Source organism: Pinus tabuliformis, chromosome 1_1 (genome assembly GCF_031772625.1).
Source record: "Pinus tabuliformis cultivar Carrire ecotype Pingquan chromosome 1_1, CPIR1, whole genome shotgun sequence".
NCBI classification, from domain to species: Eukaryota; Viridiplantae; Streptophyta; class Pinopsida; order Pinales; family Pinaceae; genus Pinus; species Pinus tabuliformis.
In genome coordinates, this window is record NC_142297.1 from 916,406,438 (window position 1) to 916,430,014 (window position 23,577).

A 23,577-nucleotide genomic window follows, 5' to 3' on the forward strand; every position below is an offset into this window, starting at 1 on the left:
GTACTAAAAATATTAAAGGACAACTTAGTTACAAAATAGGATGAAACAAGAAGTATATCAACATCACAATGAAAGGAAATTTGAGGTGAGGGATTGGATATTTGTAGGACTACAACCATATAAATAGATTTCCTCAAGAAACAAAAGAAGAAAAATAAATTAGCACTGAGGTATTATGGCTCATGTAAGGTGTTGCAAACGATTGGAAGTTTGGCTTACAAATTGGAGTTACCTCCATATTTACGTATGCATCCAATATTTCCATGTTTCTTTCTTTAATATGGTAAACAATGACAATATCCTAGCCCATACCATTTTAACAAAAATTAATGAAGAACAAAAAATCATACTAGAACCAAAAAAACCCCTAGAAATAAGGATTAAGTAGCTGAGAAATTGAGCAATTATTAAGCAACTCATAATATGGAAGAAATTATTAATTGAAGAGGTGACATGGGAAGATGAGATTTTCATGTAGAAACACTAACAATTGGTTAAGTGTTAAGGACAAAAAAAATTTATTGTAATTTAGGAAGTGTTATGTTACGGAGAGATCAATATATTGCATCCAATAATTGTTATGTTTTTGCTATTGCCTTGTGAATAGGGAGATCAGGGCAGTTAAAAAACATTAAATTTTTTGTTAGATAATGAAATTTACTATTTATAGAATATTATATCACATACCAAATTGGGTGTCTTTCCCTACCAACTTACGTGTGATAGACAGAGGATAAACAAGCGATAACAATAAAATGATAATAATTGAGTGAACATATAAACTGGAAGTTTTCCATGAAACTTTTAAATTGATATAAGAGTAGGATTTGATTCACTATGTGTTCATGGGTCATGAAATCATTTAATATAGTCTCTAGTTGCAACCACATGTTCGACCACACCTCAAGGACCATGGTGTCTCCATGCTTTTAGGTTAGGCCTTCATGGGAGTTGAACCTTGTCCAAGGGTGAAAAACTCATCACTTTCCACCATTGGAATTGAAGTACATGGGGGTTAGCTTTGATCCACTTATGTGTGCATGGGTCATTAGATCATTTAATATAATCTCTTTCAATGCAACCACATGTTCAAATACTATCTTAAGGTGATCCCATGGCTTCAAGTTAGGTTCTCACGGGAATTGAATGATTCCCAAGGATGAAAAAAGAATTGCTTTCAACCATTGGATCCAACCCCTTCGGGCTAAAAATTTGAAGGACTTCGGGGTGGGATTCGATCCACTTATATGTCCACAAGTCAAGCGATCATCTAATATAATCTATTTAGGTGCAACCATGAATTCATCCATTACCTCAAGCTTCCCCCATGGCTTTAGGTTAGGCTCTCATGGAAATTAAACCTTTCCTAAGGGTGAAAAGCTCCTCACTTTCTACCATTGGATCCAACTCCTTTGGGCCATTATAATTTAAGGACATGGGTTGGGATTTGATTGGCTTATGTGTGCATGGGTCACAAGATTATTTAAGATAATCTCTCTTGGTGCAACAACACATTCAACCATTACCTATAGGTGCCCCCATGGCTTCAATATAGGCCCTCATGGGAATTGAACCTTTCCCATTGATGAAAAACTACTCCCTTTACACCACTATATCGAACCACGTTGGGAAAGTGTTGAGGACAAAACTTTTTTGGAGGGGAGGGAATGTTAAACCCTATATAAGTCCCATATTAACCTTAAAACCCCTTATTAATCCCTAGATATTGAGTATTACATTTCTATTCTTATATTTTTATGTTGGATAGAACCTTTCATTATTCTCCTACGTGCACACATGCATTCACACACACACACACACATAGAATCCAAGGAAACCCAGTATTAGGATCGTAAGATCATCTTATACATTGTGTTCATTGTAAAAGGGGGCTTCCCCCTCAAAGTGGATTGTGATTATTGGTTTCTTATCATTTTTAAGGCACATGGTTTAAAACAAATTCCACACATAATTGAGATATAGCATGATTCTCTATCACTTACAACTAAATGATAATTGTTATCAGTTCCCAACTAAACTATCAAGATTTCCAATGATTGTTCCCTTGATGACATAACAAGAGGTCCAATATATATTAATACATTATTACTAAAGCTACTTTAGAAATTGTTGAAAACTTATACAATAATGTATTTTCCAAAGAGGCTTCACAACATAGCCATAATATAAGCTAGTTGACAGTACCCAACAAACATTCAATCAAATTCAACCATCCAATTCTACTTGCCTAAGTAGACAACACACTATATATTTTTACTAGTGTTAGCATTAATGTCAAGATTAGGATAGATGAGGACATAACAATGAGGACAAAGGAGAAACGAGGATAGATAAATTTTATTTATTGTTTTTCTTGTGGATGGAGTCATACAAAAATATTTTTCTACTCATAGAGGCCTTAAGTATGGATGACTCATCATGTGAACAAATTCGAAGTTCCAAAACAACAATTCTATGAAGCTCAAGTTGGATATCACCATCAGAGAGATATGCAGTTGTTTGAAATGAAACTATTGTACATGGGTAGGCTTGAGGATGGAAATTTTCTTGTGATAAGGTGATTGGATTTTGAATGGATATATTCCATTCAAAATTTGAAACTTCACTACAAGTTTCTCTCAAATATATAGCATCACCACTTAGTCAGTCTTCTTGGACACTCCTTTGATTATGATGAATATGGTTCAACTGTAAAAATTATTTTTCACATTTTTAAATATGCATCTAATGGGACATTAGGAAGCAATCTATCTGGATGAATGACTGGAGAAGTATTAACCTGGCCAGAAATATTAGTTTTGGCAATCAAAGTAGCTAGGGGCATTTTTTTGTGCATACAGGGGTGGCAGCTAGTATCTTCCATAATAATTTGAAAATCACCAATGTACTGTTAGACCAAAATCTAGTTTCAAAATTAAATGGTTATAACTCTCCTATGCTTGTAGAAGATATGGATGAATTTGAGACAAAAGTTGTGTAGAAATTCTGCAGATTCTCTACAAATCTCGCACTAAGATCATGTAGAAAATCTGACTGTAGATTAACCCAATAATGCAATATAACCAAAAAAAAATAGTATAACCTACTTCTACTATCAATTTGAGGAATCTTAAATATTGAACAAGATTAAGCTGAACACATATAACCAAAAGAAGAAGAATCAATGCACAATACACATGAAAATACTACGGGGAAATCCTCAGCTAAAAACCCCACTATCTATATTATCATACAAGGTGGAAATACATAAGAATTATACAAAGCCTTAGCTCTCAGTACAATCCTCACAGATGCTCACAGAAAATCTTGGCTTCTCACAAGCCTTCCTCTCTGCCCTCCAAGCTCCTATTGCCTTGCGTTGTTCCTCTGGGATGATCTCCTCCAACCAAGTGGAAAACTGATCTCACACACTGATCTCACACCCTGTCAGAACTGTGCAATCCTCAAGGAATTAATTCCTTCTGCATGCATGAGTTTTCTTTATAAGAGAAAACATGCAACTGATAGTACACTATCCTTGACTTTAATCTCAACTCGGCCTTTCTCAGAATAGGCATGCATGAGTTACTGATAAGGGAATCTTTTGTTATCTAGAGTACACTAGTTGAGTGCATGCATGCATCAACTCACTGATAACTCACAATTAGTTCCTCAAATAGTTTGGAACTAATTTAACTGGACTTAACTCAGTAAACTGAGTTAACTAATTACAACTCAAATATAACTCAATCTTATCTCCTTAATTAAGGGATAATCTCCTTAATTTAAGGGATAACTCTTGCATGACTTCAGAAAGACTTCTAACTTGAATTTATCCAACTAATTAATCCATAATGAATTAATTAATTATTTCCAAGTAGCTGGTGAGACTAAATTCAATTTTAATTCACAATTTTAATTTAATTACAAATTAAAATTGGAATTTCTAGATTCTATTTTTATCATTTATTGTTGCTATTTTCAACACTCTCTCTCAACAAGAAAGGAATTCAACTCGATCTCATTGTGAACATTTGGAATGTTATGCATGCAACACTTCTCTCTAGTGTTGTTTCTCTAGCAACTCCAGAAACAAAAGAACATCCAACATGAATCAGTATGATGCATCTGTCATCAAAGTCTCTGACTGTTATTGCCTTTGTCAACTGAAAACTTTGCGCTTCTGCTGACTCTGCCTTTCTACACTATTGTCAATCCTTCTCTGCACTCTTCAATATCTGACTTCTCTAGCATCTGTCACTTTGATCTCTGACTACATCAATCTCGTTGATTCCTCCCGCTACTATGTACTTTGGGCTCCCATAGCAAGATACAGTCCATGAGATAAAACCTCTCAATGGACCCTGCCCAATTTCAGCCTTCTTGGGACATCACCCCACCTCACACTTGGAGGTATGGCTGCATGTGATCCCTCTACCCACTTGGATCAAAATTCCCCCCTAATGGAGGTATCTGCATGAGTGGATCTCTTCACTCAGTCTCCTCTCTGCTTCTCCAATTGTGGCTCCTCCACAATTATCTAAGACTTCTTCTGGGGCTACATGTTGAGAGGTAATTTACTTTCCCTCTCAACCACCAAGTCTCTAACATTTTCCTTGCTCCTCAAGTCTTTTCATGCATCTTGAACCTCAAGAACATATAGGTTCTTAACTTGTGAACTGATCCGTTTCACCTGTCTCGTGGTGATGTGTCTAAGGAAAACCTTTCCCTTACTGAAGACAACATCGTATTCTTTGTCCTCCAACATCGCAACTGATACCAAGTTCTTCTTTAGTCGAGGCACATACTTCACATCTTTCAAGGTGATAGGAGCTCCATGCTCCCTCTGTAAAGCAACCATGCCCACTCTTGAAACACTAGACCCTCCGTCATCACCCATCTCTATGCACATCTTCAGTTCTTTCTCCTCCAAGGCACTGAATAAACTTTTATCACCGATCATGTGGAATGAGACTCCACTATCAAGATACCAGACACAACCCATCATCGATGACACCATGCATGCGATGAGGGTAAAGTCCATTTCGAACTGAGAGGCTAATGCCTCACCTTTCGATCCATCCGAGGATCCTTTCTTGGAATTCTTCGATGGGCAATTAGTTGCATAATGTCCCATCTCGTGACAATTAAAGCATCTCACTTTAGACTTGTCACCCTTCTTCCCCTAATGAGGAGAATTCGATTTGGAATGGGAAACCTTCCCCTTCCCTTTCCTTGCCTTACTTGCTAAGGCCATATTGTCTTCATCACCATCCTTGAATGAAGAACCATCTTGTGTGCTCCTCCTAATCTCCTCCTGCATGAGATCCAACCACAGTCGTTCCCAATCCTGCAGTTTCTCCCTTACATTCACAGAGTCCTAGTAGCTATTCCAGCTCTTTGGAAGGCCAAGGAGAGTGAGGCTCACCATATAATCATTGGAAGTAGTTATTCCCACACTACTAAGCTCATCTCTGCAGGTGGTGAGCTTGTTCAGATATGTGGAAATAGTATTGCTCTTCTCCATCTTGATTCTTCAAAGCTTATCCTTGAGCACCAATTTCCTCTGGTCGCTACTACTCTGGTAGAGGTCCTCCAATGTCTTCCACATTGAATATGGAGTATCCTTCCCATGGAGACTCGAGACAATATGGTCTCGAACTCCCTCAAGGATGATTCGTCTCGCCTTTGCCACACACTTCTTCCACTCAACCAACTCTTGTGCATTAGTTGGAGCTGGCTTTTGGATTTCTTGAACAATGAAATTCTTCAAGCCATTGTCTTCTAATACAGCCTCCATGTGATCTTTCCATGCTATGTAATTTGAGCTACCTTCCAAGGCATACTCAAGTCTCAAGCCATAGAACGCCATTGGCCAACCTTGAAGTATGATAAGAATTCAATTTTCACCGGCAACCCCGAACTTAAAACTTCAAATTCTCTTCTTCGTATACTGTTCACAACTCTAATAAACTAGGCTTGATACCATGTAGAAATTCTACAAATTCTCTACAAATCTCGCACTAAGATCACGTATAAAATCTGACTGTAGATTAACCCAATAATGCAATATAACCAAAGCAAAATACTATATCCTACTTCTACTATCAATTTGCAGAAGCTTAAAGATTGAGAAAGATCGAGCTGAACACATATAACTAGAAGAAGAAGAATCAATGCACAATACACACGAAAATACTATGGGGAAAGCCTCAGCTAAAAACCCCACTATCTATATTATCATACAAGATGGAAATACATAAGAATTATACAAAGCCTTAGCTCTCACAGCTAGCCAGCTCTCAGTACAATCCTCACAGATGCTCATAGGCAATCCTGGCTTCTCACAAGCCTTCCTCTCTGCCCTCCAAGATCCTATTTCCTTGCACTGTTCCTTTGGGATGATCTCCTCCAACCAAGTGGAAAACTGATCTCACACACTGTCAGAACTGTGCAATCCTCAAGGAATTAATTCCTTCTGCATGCATGAGTTTTCTTTATAAGAGAAAACATGCAACTGATAGTACACTATCCTTGAATTTAATCTCAACTGGGCCTTTCTCAAAATAGACATGCATGAGTTACTGATGAGGGAATCTTCAGTTATCTGGAGTACATTAGTTGAGTGCATGCATGCATCAACTGACTGATAATTCAGAATTAGTTCCTAAAATAGTTTGGAACTAATTTAACTGGACTTAACTTAGTAAACTGAGTTAACTAATTACAACTCAAATATAACTCAATTTTATCTCCTTAATTAAGGGATAATCCCCTTAATTTAAGGGATAACTCTTGCATGACTTCAGAAAGACTTCTAACTTGAATTTCTCCAACTAATTAATCCATAATGAATGAATTAATTATTTCCAAGTAGCTGGTGAGACTAAATTCGATTTTAATTCAAGGACAAATTAAAATTGGAATTTCTAGATTCTATTTTTATCATTTCTTGTTGCTATTTTAACAAGTTGAAAGCATAATCTTGTGCAAATAGAGCCAAAATATTTAAGGAGGTATCTAATTTTTAAATCCATCAACCATAAAGTTAAAAATTATTTCAAGGAGGAAATTTGTTGATTAAGGAAATATTTATAACTTTTTTTTCATTATACTGAAAACCATTTTTGAAAGACCACTTTCTATGCATAACCGAGAAAGAAACATAGTTCAAGAGCTGTTGAACTTCAATACCAAATGAGGAAAGTAGAATGCGAATTATTGATCCTATTATTTTAAGTATTAGTGTTGATGAATCCTTGGCAACAATAATAGAAATTACTTGTAAATGTATTTCAAAAGATTCAAAATCTCATCCTTTAGTGGAAGATGTGCTATGACATTTGTGTTATGCAGCCAAAGTACAAGATACATTAGGTGGTGAGAATTGTGACATTAAACTTCCCATCAATTGTTTGAACCATGTCCAAAATTTCCTAGTGTGTGATAATAGTTTTTCAAGGACAACAGACGCCAAGCACACATAGTAAAACCTTTCCTTAGACTAAAACTTTCCATGAAGAGAGGAATGAGTATGTGATTTGTGATAGTACAAGTTCTGCCCAAATAACCAGTGACATGACCATGCTTATCTTCCTAATAGATTTGTGGATAAGTTTGGATCTGATTAGACCTTTGAATTTGATGATTTCTCTATTAGCTTCTCTATGGAGGATAGAAACGATAAGGACATAGAGCATGGTATAACTTTGAAAATCTTGAATGATGATATTGCTCTAGAATATGATGAGAAAAATGGCCATAAAGTAGACCTATCCATGTGATGATTTGCATAGCATGAAAATACTCAATGTTATTAACATCACAATTGGTGTGACTTGCTAATTTCCTTATCCCTAACTTCAAATGTCGAACACTTAATTTCCATGTTAGGCATTTCGAATATAAACAAACTTTTATAATACCATTCATTTGGAAGACTTTTCATTCCCTTGATAGGAATTTGTTTATCCAAATGTCAGTTTCAACTTTGAGAAGAATGTGAAATGAACGAGTGGACCACTGAATCACTTCAAATCCTTGCATTGGAATACAAACAAACAACTAGTTATATAAAAATAAATTTTTGGAATGTAGAATAGCTAGCTAATCGATTAATTTCATGAGAGACCTGGTTCATGAATTGTTTGGAAAAGAGAGAAATACATAAAGACTTGAGGAAGAGAAGCAGAACAAAATTTGACTTGAATTAGGGGAACATAGAAGAGAATCAAATGCAAAGGAGTAGATATTGAGTACATAATAGAGAGGAGAAAGAAGAATTCAAAATTAAAGACTAGGTAAACCAAAAAAATAAAACTTACATGTATTAGGGGATTGGTGTCTCCTTTTAGGTAGTATCCTAATAAAGAACAGGTTGGAGCCTGTAAGAAGAGGGAGTGGGTGCTCCCAAAAAGTTTTATCTTGCAAAAAAACAAGAGGTTGAAGCCTCCTTTAGGTAGAAGCCTACAAAAATTGATGTAAAAAGGGATTGGGTACTTGCTTTACATAACAGCAACAAAATACGTGGTTTTTCCCTTTATGGGTTTACACTTATATCTGGTGTCTACATGTGTTGCATTAGTTTCTTGTGTGTTTGCCTTTGATTTTATGGTTAATTTCTTATATCTTTATAATTTTGCTAATTTTTAAATAAAATGTTAAAAGGCTATTAAAATAATTTGGAATTGGTCATTGTGAAAAGACACAATTACTTATTTACCCCCCTTTCAGTAATTACCTAGTTTCCGACACATATTTCATTTTTGTTTGAATTTATAAACATTTCTCTATATAAGATTACAAGATTCTGTTTAATCCTCAAACATTTGTCTACTTAGGGATATTTCATTTTTGTTTTAATTTGTAAACATTTTTAGATATAAAATAAAAAAATCTCTTTAATCCCCCAACGTTGGATAAATATCTCATAGAAAAATAAAAACATAATTGTGTTTTTCAATGCCAATTATACAACTTAAAAACCCCTACAATCCTTATGAAGAAGGTCATACTCTTTATTTCATTCTAGTTGTGAATTATTTCTTAATTTCTTAACCTATGGTTCTTCGAGTGGTGATGGTTAAAGAGATCAACTCAAACAGATTAGAAAAATAATTTATTAATTGAAAGAATAATGTTGGTTTACTTTATATATTTAATATTGAAAGTCTTTTGTCTAATTCTTTAATCATTAGAGAGTTATGAATATTGAATTGTTTTGATATCATTTTCACAAGAATCACTTAGAAAAAACAACGTGTCACCACATGTTTGGTCTTCTCTTCATGGCATAAAATTAGTGAATTTAGCATTTCTAGGGTGTTAGGATATATATCCTACTTCAGAGTCAGTTAAGATCAACTCAATTTAGCGCATATTTAGGTAAAAATGTGTTTCTTTATTATGGATTAGTATGTTTTTGAAATTATGTAATTTAACAATTACAATATGTTTTAGACATAAGTGATTTGGTGGTTCATATTCTTCTTGATATTAATAGCTTGATTGGTCTATGATCTATATTTAAAGAGCATGAGGGGTCATTTACTGAAGATCAATTATGAGAAACGATTATGTACAATAACTTTTCTTTTTCATTAATATATTGCATCAAGTGGTTGTATTGGTTGGGAGCATGGATCGTTTCCCTCTTTGAGGGTTTTAACAATCTAAAAACACTAATGTATTGATCTTTGATCTAGTTATGTCAGTAGTTGTGTAAGGTATTCATCCCACGTGAAGATACCTTGTCTTGTCAAACATGGTATCAAAACCCATATTGGATGAGCCACTCTATTATTGATCAAGATCTTGAATCTGTATTCTTGCATGCATCAAATTATTTCTAGGTTTTATTATTTCTATGCATCTCTAGCCTAAAGAGTCTCTTTTGTTGAGTTTGAAGTGCTACATTCCGTGAAAAACATTTTTTGTTTCATATGAAAAGATTTTCATTTTCCCAAGACATGGATTTTTTTAGGTAGACCAAAAGGAATAAGTTTTGATTATGCCTTCTAAATTTTATTTTTACTAATTTAATATTTTAATTTTTCTATTTATATTCTCAATTTGTTACTCTTTCTATCTACACATGTTATTTTCCATGCATTCTATGTGATGTCAACAAATAAAAAATAGACCATAAAGTGTTTTATTTTCTAGGTATCCTCTTTGCTATATGCTTTATTTGAGGTCAACAAATTAGAAATAGAGAGAAAACTTGCATTTTCTAGGAAAGCTAATAGATATCTAATGCCAATATTTTTAAATGTTGATTTTCATTTTTGGCAAAATTTCACTTGTTTGCAACCTTGTTGAAGTATTTTGTAGAAAATAAGAAACAATTTTCAAGGGAAGCACACACTTCAAAAAAAGGGAAAAAAAAAAAGCACCCCACTCCTCCTTCATAGGATTTGCTATATATTTTACACTATTTCACTAGGTTGAAAGTCACTTTATCTAATAAGTCTTAAGTTCAATTCTTTCTTTTCCTTGTGTTATTTTTTAGAAACATATGTAGCATTAAGTTTTCACGTAGCTTTATTGTAAAATGCATTTCACTTATTTATATTAGTGAATCACTATTAAATTTACTATTATTTTCTAAGTTACTTTTTGTATACAATTTAATTCATAGAGAAAACTCATTGTAAAAGTGATTCTCACTTGTTTTATAAAAGCGAGTCATTTCATAAATATCTTATTTGTAAGAGTGAGTTTATAAGCAAAGTTAGGAATGGAATTTTCTTTACTTCAACCTCATTGTACATTCATCAACACCAAGACCAACCTTCACCTGCCACATGGTGCCTTGATTACATTTTATGCCTTTCTTAAAAGGAGCATAAATTTGACATCTAAAGTTTGTTTTTAGTGTCTTTTTAAACTATCTATCTTTTTAGAGCTTTCTATTCAAAAAAATAGTTACATAATTTGAATCCATATTATCCACATATATTTGTAACACCCTTAACTTGGGCCCAAATTGTAATATACATGTACATGTCATGCTTAGGCTAGTGATTCAGAACATTGAATACGATGTTGAGACATAATTCTATTGAGGCTTACATGTCTCTGTATGTATATAAAGGTTAGGCCAATGGGCCAAGGAACCAATATGTTTTAAGGTTGGTGTGTCTATGTAATTGGATTAAGAAACTCATATTATTAAGCAAGTGATTCGAGTTCCATTAAGGATTGTGTGCCTAGATATGTATGATGTATTAGGCTGGTTGGCCAACATACTTATGAATTTGAGGTTAGAGTACCCGAGGAAGATCAGGCGAATGAGCCTGACTGACATGGAATTTTAGGTAATTTGTCATTATGTTGTGAACTAAGGGAAAAAATAATTTGGGGGCCAAGAATCCACAACTAAAGGGCATCATGATATGAAAGTATATATTGTAATATTATAATATAAAGTAAAAATGGCTCAAAGCCTATAAAATTTTGTTTCCTTTATTCAAGGGACAACCAAAATAGAGGGATAAGAGTCTTTGGATGGGAGCCTCCAAGGTACTTATAAGACCCACAAGGGTAGCATAACTCTTGGAGTCACAAGACTTTGGCACATCCCTAGTCGACTGAGATAGGAGATAATGGGGGCATGTGATATTGCTGGTTGGAGGTTGACGAGTATGATACCTTAGCTCTGTGTGGCCTTGAAAGGTACCTGGAAGACTTGTGAGGGTAGTGGTGCTCCTAGGATCTGTAGGAATGGTTATTAAATGTTGCCATGCTTGGTACCTTAGTTGTGTGAGGCCTCGAAGGGTGCCCTGAAGGCTTGTGAGGCGAGTGGAATCCATAGAAGCCACATGACTATTACTTGGATATTGTCGAGCTTGGTAACTTGATCAATGATTGTTGGTACTAAGATTGTACTATATTTTTGGGTGTGTTGATGGTATGGAGTCGAATCCCAGCGATGGGGTGACCAATTGATAAGAGAACTAGATTAGTGTGGTATATGGCTAGGAGGAATATCTGAGATTTGCATCTAGCCAAAAAGTTTAAAAGATACGTGTTCCAAAACTTCTTATATTCCTATTTATATATTATCCTAAAATGTTTTTGCTAGGTAATCATACGATTTTTAGTTATTATGGTTTTACTGTGCATAATAGTTGTTGTTATCGAGACCAAATGGGTGACGAGATTCGAGGCCAAGCATAATCGACCAGTTTTTCAGCTTTGGCGCAGACTCAATCCTGGTCACAGTCCTATTCTTGGGTGCCAGTAGCCATGACGATGTGGGCATAGTCATTTTCCTTACGGAATGCACCACACTCTAGGTTCGAGCGCTGGCTGACGACAACACCTAAGAGCAAGCACATTCTACTACGGTGGACCAAGTAGGCAGACAGGTGTCACCAGGGAAAGCTTCATGCACCATATTCGATGAGTAGGCCACGTAACGGAAGCACGACCCTCCCGCATGACCTCACGGCTTGAGATATTCGCCCCTCACCCTGCGCGAAACACTACCACATGTCTTCACCCATGTCAGTCGGCTTTCCATTACACCACATCACCCATTACCTGGCACTCATTTCCGCGCCAAATCCCGCACGGACCAGTTGTGTCTCTTCCCTCTGTGTCCGCCTCATACGCCATGGAACTCGCCACATCTGCAGCCACGTTTCTATGCCATCCACCCACTGCCTTCCATGTGTCTCAGTCTCACCACCCAATCCACCACCGTGACATCACAAGAGCCTCGATGAAGAATCTAACACACTTATCAGGTAGCTACCTATCGAATAGCACGACGGGTTTCACATCAGAAAGTTGCATGGGGGTTAGTCAAGTAGGAGGTTGTGTAGCTACAGACATCTGGTACCCTTTTCCTCTCTGCACCATTTCGAGTCTCCGTAACCCGGAGCTTGACCATGCAAGAGCAAGACACGTGCCCTCCAAAAGCAGTCAAGCCTCCCACGTGATATGCCATGTGTACTTCAAAATATCCTGCAGAAAAACATGTGCGCACGTGTTAAGTCCCAATTGCGATAAATAGCAACAATCTACTCAGTTTGGGTTAACTACATTAATCATAATACTCGCCTCCAATTTCAGAGCATAGCCCCATAATCTTACTCTTTGAAGGCTTCTCACATTGAAATTCGACCAATTCCGCCATTTGTATCCCATTCTCAGCGTGTTTTCCAGTTGTATGGGAGGATAATATCCACCAAAGCCAACATCTTGGAATTCGCATGACTTAAATCCTACAGAAAAATGTTAATTCTAAATAGCCTTCTATCCACTGAATTACTCCACCCCAGGCTAAGAATTATTAGAACCACCGACAAAACCTCTTACATTTCATCTAAGTATGAGCTACGAGGGGTTGGTCATTGCATAATCCGTCACATCAACACATGGTTCCAGTCCACCCTCCCACTTGAAGTATATAATTCGGCTCAAAAATGGCCTCTCCTTCCGTGTATAAATGCACACTCTAAAGGAAAGGAGGTGGAATTGGCTGTCCCAACACTAGCACCAACACTAGGAACGCACTCTAAGAGATCTGGATCTCAAATAATTACTACACATCTTGGAAGAAAAAATAGACTCCTTGAACATGTCAGAATATTTCGAGGACTCACGAACTCCCTCTCCAAAATTAATACAGAAGTTAGAAGCAATTGAAGCAAAACTTCATCAAGTAAGAGACTATAGTAGAAAGTTGGAGACATTACTCCTCCACCAGAAGAAGGAAAATTCCAGGAGATTATATCTCAGGATGGCCAACAGAATGGTTTGGGAAAGAATCACCAAGATGGTTAGCAAGCACGGGAGGTACCTGGAGTAGATGCAGGAAAAAATAAATGAAATCAAGGTAGCTAAGAAGGAACTGTAGAGACTTAAAGGGGACATTGAAAGGAATGCGCAAAAAGAGACAATGATAATGAGCTTCATCAATCATATGACCAAAGAAGAAGTTGTCGAGGTCAATATCGATCACTCCTAGTGGGCAGCCTAAACAGGGAAAATAAAAAGAAAATGTGAGCTGATCTCGCAGTTTGAAAAGAGAATAAGAGACATGACTCCGGAAATTTATAGCTTCAAGGGAAAATATGAGGTGATATGTAGGAAAAATATCTTGTCACTTTTCGACGAAAATGGAGATTTGTGCTCGAAGGAGCCTTTCATGAATGACTTGAGGGCTATAAAGGAAAGCTAGAAAGACATGGAGGAAGGAGAACAAGTAACAATGCAACATAAAGGCATAGTGGATTGGTATCAAAATCATTTTGAGCTATTTTTCATGCTCAAAGGTATTTTTGGGGAATGTAGGGGAATGGATTATGATCCCATCATGAGCCTGGAACGAGCATTACATGAGACAAGTGCATCTACCCACCAACTGACGAGGAGAGGAAGGGCATGTTGAACATTTATTAGTTAGTTGTCTGAAAGAATCTCACGTTCAGGCTAAGAAGAATCATGGCAGGAGTGGCCTCAGGTCCAAAGACAGTCCACATTGCTCGGTTAGCACCAAGAGTAGGAAGAAAAGCGACACCCAACTAGGAGGGAGAGATGCTATCAAAGCCAAATCTTGAGGGGCCCACTCTACAATCAATAGATGTGCAAGGAAATGTCTAGAAGAAATTAGTTACAATACAACTGGAAAATTTATAATAAACTTAAGTTGGTTTCCATATACCACTAGTAGTTTAGGGTAGGACCAAGATCTTGGAGTGCCTATATATAGGTCTCATTTTGAAATGTAAAAGGGGGTAAAATATTGGTTGTAGGGGAAACTCTGCCAAAATTTTTGGTAAATTGTTGGGAGGTCTTGAAGAAATTTTGGAAAATAATTTTGAATTAACTATTGGTCTGTCTATTTCTCTCATCATGTATGTGTTCATGTCACCTTTATTTTAAATTTTACTACTAATAGAAATCAAGTTTATTTAATTTTCATGGCATTTTGAGTTGTGAACCTGATATGTCGTGTAAATTGTGTAGAATTGTAAAGATCTAAGCTTAAATGAATTTTGGCATCAATATGATGGTTAGTTTTAGTTTTGCAAGATCTATCAAGCTAGCTTGAAGGCTATCTTGGCTTTCTTGATATTTCTTACAAGGATTTTAAAGGAACAAGTAAGTCTCATAATTATATGTCTTCTAATGGCTGAATTCTTAATTGCTAAGTCATCCACTAGGATTTATTTGGCTTAAATGAATTCTTAATTTCTCCTTTAAGTTAGGTAGAGCTTGATTCTCCATTTTCATCCTTCTTTTATTTTCAAAACTTTTATGTCAAACCCAAGGGTTATGAATGCTCCTACTCAAAATCAGCAAAAATGCAGCCTAGTAAAAGACTTAATATACTAGCACTTTTCCCCCAACCTTGATCCCAAACCACTCTCTAATTAACATCTACCCTAAGACAGATTTAACAAATATTTACTAGCTAATTGTGTATACCATGTGCTCATGCAGAATGCTCAAATAAAGTTAAATATGAACAAATTTCCTAAGATATATACAATTTTGATTCTCTTGATTGTCTTATTACAATTGATCATTTAAGAAAGAAGAGAACATAAATTCACACGAGGGTTTAACCTTATGGTTGTGATTGAATTCAACATGTTATTTCTTTTCTTGTGACACTTAAAGGTGAGAAGGAGATTCATGTGGCTTGAATGTGTAACATAAGGTTGTTATAATTAAGGTTTCAAGTCCGAGTTTCACAGCCATATATAATTTTTAGAGAACAATTAATTCATGGTTTTCCTATTTGCTGCAATATCATCATACATCAATTGTTGTTTGGAAAGGAAAGAAAGAACACCAACACTATGAGAGTGTCAAACATAATAAATCTTTCAAGAAGTAAGATAATTACAATTGAAGCCTGAATTTGAATCTTTTGTTTATTAAACAACACATAGAGACCATTTAGATGTTCCGAGGCTCTACACCATAGCACAATGTGGTGTGACTCTGGGGATCCAACAATAGTTATGTGTTCTGGTTGAATTATGTATGTTTTTTGGGTTTTGTCAGTATTGTGTGTGTGGTTCCACTCATTGACAGGGTTGCGGATGTTACACATGGAATTAGAGAGTGGTTGCAACATGGAGTCTACGAGGGCCAAAGATAAAGCATAGGGGAAAATTTTTTATTGACACCAACATGAAATCATCAAAATATCCTCCCTAAAAACATGTGCAAACATGATAAGTCCCAATTGCGATAAATAGCAGCAATCTACTCAATTTGGGTTAATTACAGTGCATTTTAATACTCACCTCCATCTTTCCCCAAAATTTCCAAATTAGGAAATTCAAGTGCAGGCATAACAATTTCATAGCATAACCCAAATGCGCCCCATAATCTTACTCTTTTAAGGCTCCTCACATTGAAATTTGACCAATTCCACCATTTGTATCCTGTTATTAGCACGTTTTCCAATTGTATGGGAGGATAATCTCCACCAAAGCCAACATCTTGGAATTCACACGATTTAAATCCTCTGGAAAATTGTTAATCCTAAATAGCCCTATATCCATTGAATTACTCCACCCCAGGTTAAGACTTATCATAACCATCAACAAAACCTTTTACATTCACCTAAGTATGAGCTACAAGGGGTTGTTCACTGCCTAATCCATCACATCAATACATGGTTCTAGTCCACCCTCCCACTTGAAGTACAAAATTTGTCTCAACAATGGCCTCTCCTTCGTGTGGAAAGGAGGTGGAAATTGGTTGTCCTAACACTAGCACTAGCGCTGGGAACACACCTCTAAGAGATCTGGATCTCAAACAATTACGCCACATCTTGGAAGAAAAAATGGACTCCTTGAACATGTCAGAATATCTAGAGGGCTCATGACGTCCCTCTCCAAAATTAATACAAAAGTTATAATAAGTTGAAGGAAAACCTCACCAGGTAAGAGAATATAGCAAAAAGTTGGAGACATTACTCCTCCACCAGAAGAAGGAAAATTCCAGGATATTATCTCTTAGGATGGCCAAGAGAATGGTTTGGGAAAGAATCACCAATATGGTTAGGAAGCACAGGAGGTACTTGGAGTAGATGCAAGACAAAATAGATGCAATCAAGGCGGCTCAAACGTAACTGCATAGACTTAAAGGGGACATCAGAAAGAATGTGTAAAAGGATACATTGATCATCAGCTTCATCAATCATATGACCAAAGAAGAAGTTGTTGAGGTTAATATCAATCACTCCTAGTGGGTAGCCAAAATAGGGAAAATAGAAAGAAAATGTAAGCAGATCTCGTAGGTTGAAAAGAGAACAAGGGACATGATTCAAGAAATTTAGAGCTTCAAGGGAAAATATGTGGTGCTATGTAGGAAAAATATCTCATCACTTTTCGATGAGAATGGAGATTTGCACCCAAAGGAGCCTTTCATGAATGACTTGAGGCCTATAAAGGAAAGTCAGAAAGACTTGGAGGAAGTAGAGTGAGTAACAATGCAACATAAGGCATAGTGGATTTGTATTGAAATAACTTTGAGCTATTTTTCATGCTCAAAGGCCTTTTCGGGGAATGTAAGGGAATGCATTATGACCCCATCATGAGCTTGGAACAAGAAATACATGAGGCAAGTTCATGTACTCTACAAGACGGTGAGGAGAGGAAGGGCATGTTGAAAATTTATAAGTTAGTTGTCTGAAAGAAGTTCACATGTAGGAAAAGCATAATCATGGCAAGAGTGGCCTCAAGTCCAAAGACAATCAACATTTCTCAGTTAGCACCCAGAGTAGGAAGAAAAGTGACACCCAACCAAGAAGGAGAGATGCTATCAGAGCCAAATATCGAGGGGCCCACTCTACAATCAATAGATGTGCAAGGAAACTTCTAGAAAAATTTAGTTACAATACAACTAGAAATTTTATAACAAACTTAATTGGTTTTCCATATACCACTAGTAGTTTAGGGTAGGGCCAATATCTTGGAGTGCCTATATATAGGCATCATTTTTAAATGTAAAAGGGGGTAAAATCTTGGTTGTAGGGGAAACTCTGCTAAAATTTTTGGTGAATTGTTGGGAGGCATTGAAGTAATTTTGGGAAATAATTTCAAAGGAACTATTGGGTTTTCTATTTCTCTCCTCCTGTATGTGTTCATGTCACCTTTATTGTAAAGTTTACTACTAATAGAAAAAATGTTTATGCAAATTTCATGACATTTTGAGTTTGGAACCTGATATGTTGTGTAAATTGTGTAGAATTGTTTAAATATCTAAGCTAAAATGAATTTTGGCATCAATATGATGGTTTGCTTTAGTTTTGCAAGATCTATAAAGCTATCTTGAAGAGTATCTTGGCTTTCTTAATATTTCTTGCGAGGTTTTAAAGGAAAGAGTAAATTTCATAGTTATATCTCTTCTAATGGCTGAATTCTTAATTGCTCAATCATCCACCAGGCTTTATTTGGCTTGAAGGAATTTTTAATTTCTCCTTTAAGTTAGGTAAAGATTGATTCTCCATTTTCATCCATCTTTTATTTTCAAAACTTTTATGTCAAACCCAAGGGTTATGAATGCTCCTACTCAAAATCAACAGAAATGCAACCCAGTAAAAGACTTAATGTAATGGTCCTTTTCCCCAAACCTTGATCCTAAACCACTCTCTAATTAACATCTACCCTAAGACATATTTAACAAAGATTTACTGGCTAATTGTGTATAACATGTGCTCATGAAGAATGCTTAAATACATTTGAATATGAACAACTTTCCTAAGCTATATATAGTTTTGATTATGTTGATTGTCTTATTACAATTGATTATTTAATAAAGAGAACATAAATTCACATGAGGATTTAACCTTATGGTTGTGATTGAATTCAAAATGTTATTTCTTTTCTTGTGACACTTAAAGGCTAAAAGGAGATTCATGTGGCTTGAATGTGTAACATAGGGTTGTTATAATTAAGGTTTCAAGTCTGACTTTCACAGTCATATATAATTGTTAGAGAACAATTAATTCATGGTTTTCCTATTTGCTGTAATATCATCTTACATCAATCATTGTTTGGAAAAGAAAGAAAGAACACCAACACTATGCGAGTGACAAACATAAGTAATATTTCAAGAAGTAGGATGATTACAATTAAAGCCCGAGTTTGAATCTTTCGTTTATTAAACAACACATAGAGCCCATTTAGAAGTTCCCAGGCTCTGCACCATAGCACAATGTGGTGTGACTCTGGGGAGCCAACAATATTTATGTGTTCTCTTTAAATTATGTATGTTGTTTTGGTTTTGTCAGTATTGTGTGAGTGTTGCCACTCATTTAGAGGATTGGGGATGTTACAAGTGGAATCAGAGACTAGTTGCAACATGGAGCCTACAAGGGCCAGAGATAAAGTATAGGGGCAAAATTTTGAGAATGTCTACCAATTGTCTGACAAAATATCTAAAATGGAATATGTAACGTGTGGGTATTTTGGAAATTACAATTTGAATTCCCATGTGGCTTTGGAATTTTCATGTAAGGGATTAGGGTCCAAAAAAATCACTTGAAGACTCCACTTTTTCTTTTTCACAGTTATCTCCATTTAATGGAAACCTATTTAACTGGGATGTAGTGTCAAGAAATTATTATTTCATAGAGGCTAGCAACCATCATTAGAAATATGGGTTTGGAAAGTTTCTCTGGTGTTCCAAATTGAGCTCTAAATCATTGTGATGTGTGCTAGAAAAGGGGATATAGATCTATATATTATGAACTGTCTGATTAAATCTTAGTGTTAATAGCAGGCTTGGCCAAACATGAATCTTTGAATGAAGAAAAAATATTAATAGGCCATTGTGATAAATTCTATATCTCAACCCGATTATTTTGTAGGGAACAATATTATCGACATACATATCAAATTTGGGTTTATGAAGTATGCTATAAACGTGTTTGAAAAAATTACTCAATGAACTCAAAGGAAACATTGTTGATTTTGTGTCCTAGCTTTAAGAATATAAGATAGCATGTTCTAGGAAAATATGCCAAACATGGACGCAAAGTTGAAATCCTCAAGTTATTTTATCAAATGAAAATATCAAGCCTTACAAACATAATAATTTCGAATTCCTTTTATTTTGAAAAGGATGTAACGATTTGGGTATTCTAGAATAAGGCAAGTTGATTCACATTTAGACATCTAATATCGTATCATAGATGTTTACTGTCATGGTGGAGCCATTCACACAAAGTTTGTTTATAATTACAAATGGCCTAAGATATGGTGTCTTATCTTCAATTGTTGTTACTTATATTGCTTGTACTTATGTGTGCATGATGAAAAAGATCTGGTAACTTTGTTCATTTGAAATTACTTATCCTTCTCACCTGTAGTAGTGGTTGAGGTGACCATCCCAAGTGGCTCTGGGGGTGGTTTTGTTTTTTTGTCCAGATGAGTGGACATGTGGTGTCCTTGATTGTTTCTACTTTCTAGACATGTATAAGGTTATAAAAGCTCTAGAGGATGGGGTCAAACAAGGATTTCATGCAAGATTTTTCCCTGGACATAGAAGCACTCATTGAAGTGGTGGTTCAAGTGACAGAAAATGTTAATCTTATTATCGCTAGGCTATGATTCTCACACTAGGAAGAGGAGTGAGATGTCTTTCTAGAGCAAGTTGCATCAGGGAATGATGTATCTCCTCTGTCTGGGGGGTATATTATAGAGAACTACAAGGGTAGTTGAGGGCGGAGGCACAAAGGCATCAAGGAAGTCGAGAAGAAACAAAAAATGGTTTTGGAGGATGACGATTTCTAGGAGAGGGTGGTAGTTTTAAAGAAGAAAAGATTGGTTGGAATATGGTCATACATCTAGATGATAGGGGAGAGGATGAAAGCATGGGTTGGTCAATGTTGGTCTCCCATCCTTTCATATAGACCTAAGGTAAGTATTTTATTCAAGCGTTGGTTCACCCTTCATTTGTGACGCCTTAAGGATGCAACTATTATTGTTGATCATCCATGGGTTAGAAACATGTGGTTTCTCTTACTTTAGAAGTGATATGAAAGATTCAATCCCTTCTCAGATATGCAGAGGCATAATATTATCTGGGTCAAGTTGTCGGGTCTTCTGCTTGAGCTGTGGTCTGAAAAGGCCATTATGGCTATAACTAACAATATTGGAAATTTTATTTTTGGGAGGAATGTAGTTGGTGATGCCTAAATAGGAGGATTGCATCGGTGCTCGTTGAAATGGAATTCTCATGGGGGGTGTCTGGTGAGATCCATTTCTATTGGGGTCCATAATCCTTCTGGTAGTGACTGGATTATTTGGTTGTTTCTTTTCATTTTCTATGTTGTCATAAGACTAGAAAAATCAATGTTGATTGTCCATATCACTTCTAGGAGTGTCATCGAAGGGGTGATCATCAAGGGTCTAATCAGGTCTCCCATGTATATGCCCATCATATGGAGGACATATGGGCTCCAGAGAAGGAACTATCATTGAATCTAGGAACTAATGATCCAATTAGTTACATATAGAGGGAAATGTTTCCATTGTTTATATTGAAGATCCCAATATTTCTGATGTGATGTTTTCCTCAATGGTTCCATTTCATACATCTGCTAAAAATATTAGAGATATGGGTAGGGAAAATTCTTGTATTTCTGACTTTCTTCTCCATAGGGAGGTGAAGGAGCCACATTTTTCTATAAATAATTCCACACAGGGTGGGTCAGATCAGGTATGGGATCAGAGTGGTCATGGATCAAAAGAGGACTATTTTTCTTCCCCAATCAAATTCAGAGAACCCTCGACCCATCTTAAATATTTGGTGTCTAAGAATATGGAATTAGAATATCCAGCCAAGGAGGATTCAAGTGGTATTAAATAATTTACTACCAAATTTTTCTTTTTTGATGAGAAGGAGATATATGTGAGCCAGACATCCACAAAAATTGTGACCATAAGGAAGAAAAAAGTAGTGAAGTATAAAAAAATCTCAAGTGTATCTATGATTCCATTTTATATTCAATATTCTTTTCTGGATTCCCCCTTGGATACACTCCCAATTGAAAAAGAGAATTCTTGTATTAAGGTCAAGCAAGTGGACGTGGCTCTTCTTGATATCTGAGTCCTTAGAGAATATACTCCCGATGAAGACCACCCCAAATGATTATTATGTCTTTGAATCTTCGGGGTTTGGAATCAACATCAAAATATAGATCCCTCCAACAATTGATCAAGAGTCACCACCTAGATATAGTCCTTTTTCACGTGACTATGATTAGCACAAAATTTACATGGGATGTTGTGTTGAAAGTATGTCCCCAATGGCATGTTTGTGTGACCAATTCCTACGAACTATTGGGAGGCATGGACATAATGTAGAATCCAACCTTTTTTAATCTAAAAGCATATTATTATGATGCATATGGGGATCATATTGTCTGGTTATCAACGTGGTGTTGTGAGGAGGCTCCACATTATAAATAGTTATGCTCCATATTTGGATAGGAAGTGATTTTGGGAGAGGTGTGGGGGCTGCGATATATTAGCTTTGAGGTCACTGATCATAGTTGGGGATTTTAATTTCACTCTGGATAAAGATGAGACTTAGGGGACATGAAAGGAGGATCCCTTGGTGCCTTTTCTAAATGACATTTTCTCCCATAAGGCATTGGTGGATATTTGTCCTATTTCTCTAGGGATGACATGGAGTAATGGAAAACATGGTAGTGTGCGGATCTCGCAAAGGTTGTATAGATTAGTTGTCCAGTCAGGATTGTTAGGCTACCTCGAGCAACCTGAAATCATGGTCACTTCCCTCTTTGATATCAAATATTTTTCCTATTTTTTTGGAATGGAAGGGAGATGTTAAAGGGAGATCCATTCCCTTCAAATTCAGTCATAACTAGTTAAAGGAAATGACTTTCTCTAAGCTAATTAACAACACCTATATTTTGTCAAATTTGGGGGTAGGGGTTTAAGCTATGGCATCTATTTGTTATAAGCTAAAGTCATTGAAGGGGGTGGTGAGGAATTGGGTTAGGGTTAAGAAAAAGAATATTACTCAAGAATTATTAGATATAGACGTGGAAATGGACCATCTATCTAATCCAGATAATTCTAAGTTCTTATCGTCAACCACAAGGGATAAGCTTATAGAATTGGAAGGGAGAAAGAATAAGATTCTGTTGGACAAGGAAGTGAGTCGACATGTTAAAAGTGGGGAATCTTAGGTTGCAGAGGGTGACAAAAATACACACTACTTCTATAATTAGGCGTCCTTTAGGAGGAAAAATAACACTATTTGTCTCATCAAAGATGATGAGGGAAATTTATTAACCACTCAAGGGAAATTTCAGTCAACTATATAAAGTTAGAGATGGTAAGTTTAGAAACAAATAAGTGGCTATTGTAATCTCTTCTTGCCTTTGATTCATGTGGAGGCGAGAGAGTTTATTGAGGTTTCAATCACCAAAGAAGAGGTATTTGGTCTTCTGAGGGCTTTGGAAAATGAAAAGAGCCTAGGACCGGACGGTTGGCCCATGGAGCTCTTCTTACACTTCTAGGACATCATGATGGAGGATTTAACTACAATGATTGAAGAATCTAGATG

The 23,577-nt window shown here is 36.1% G+C and overlaps 1 pseudogene; it reads left to right on the top strand.

Annotated features, from left to right (window-relative positions):
* Positions 1-2,429: 2,429 nt before the first annotated feature.
* Positions 2,430-23,577, top strand: part of LOC149217378 (putative inactive leucine-rich repeat receptor-like protein kinase At3g03770) — a 45,478-nt pseudogene continuing 24,330 nt past the window's right edge.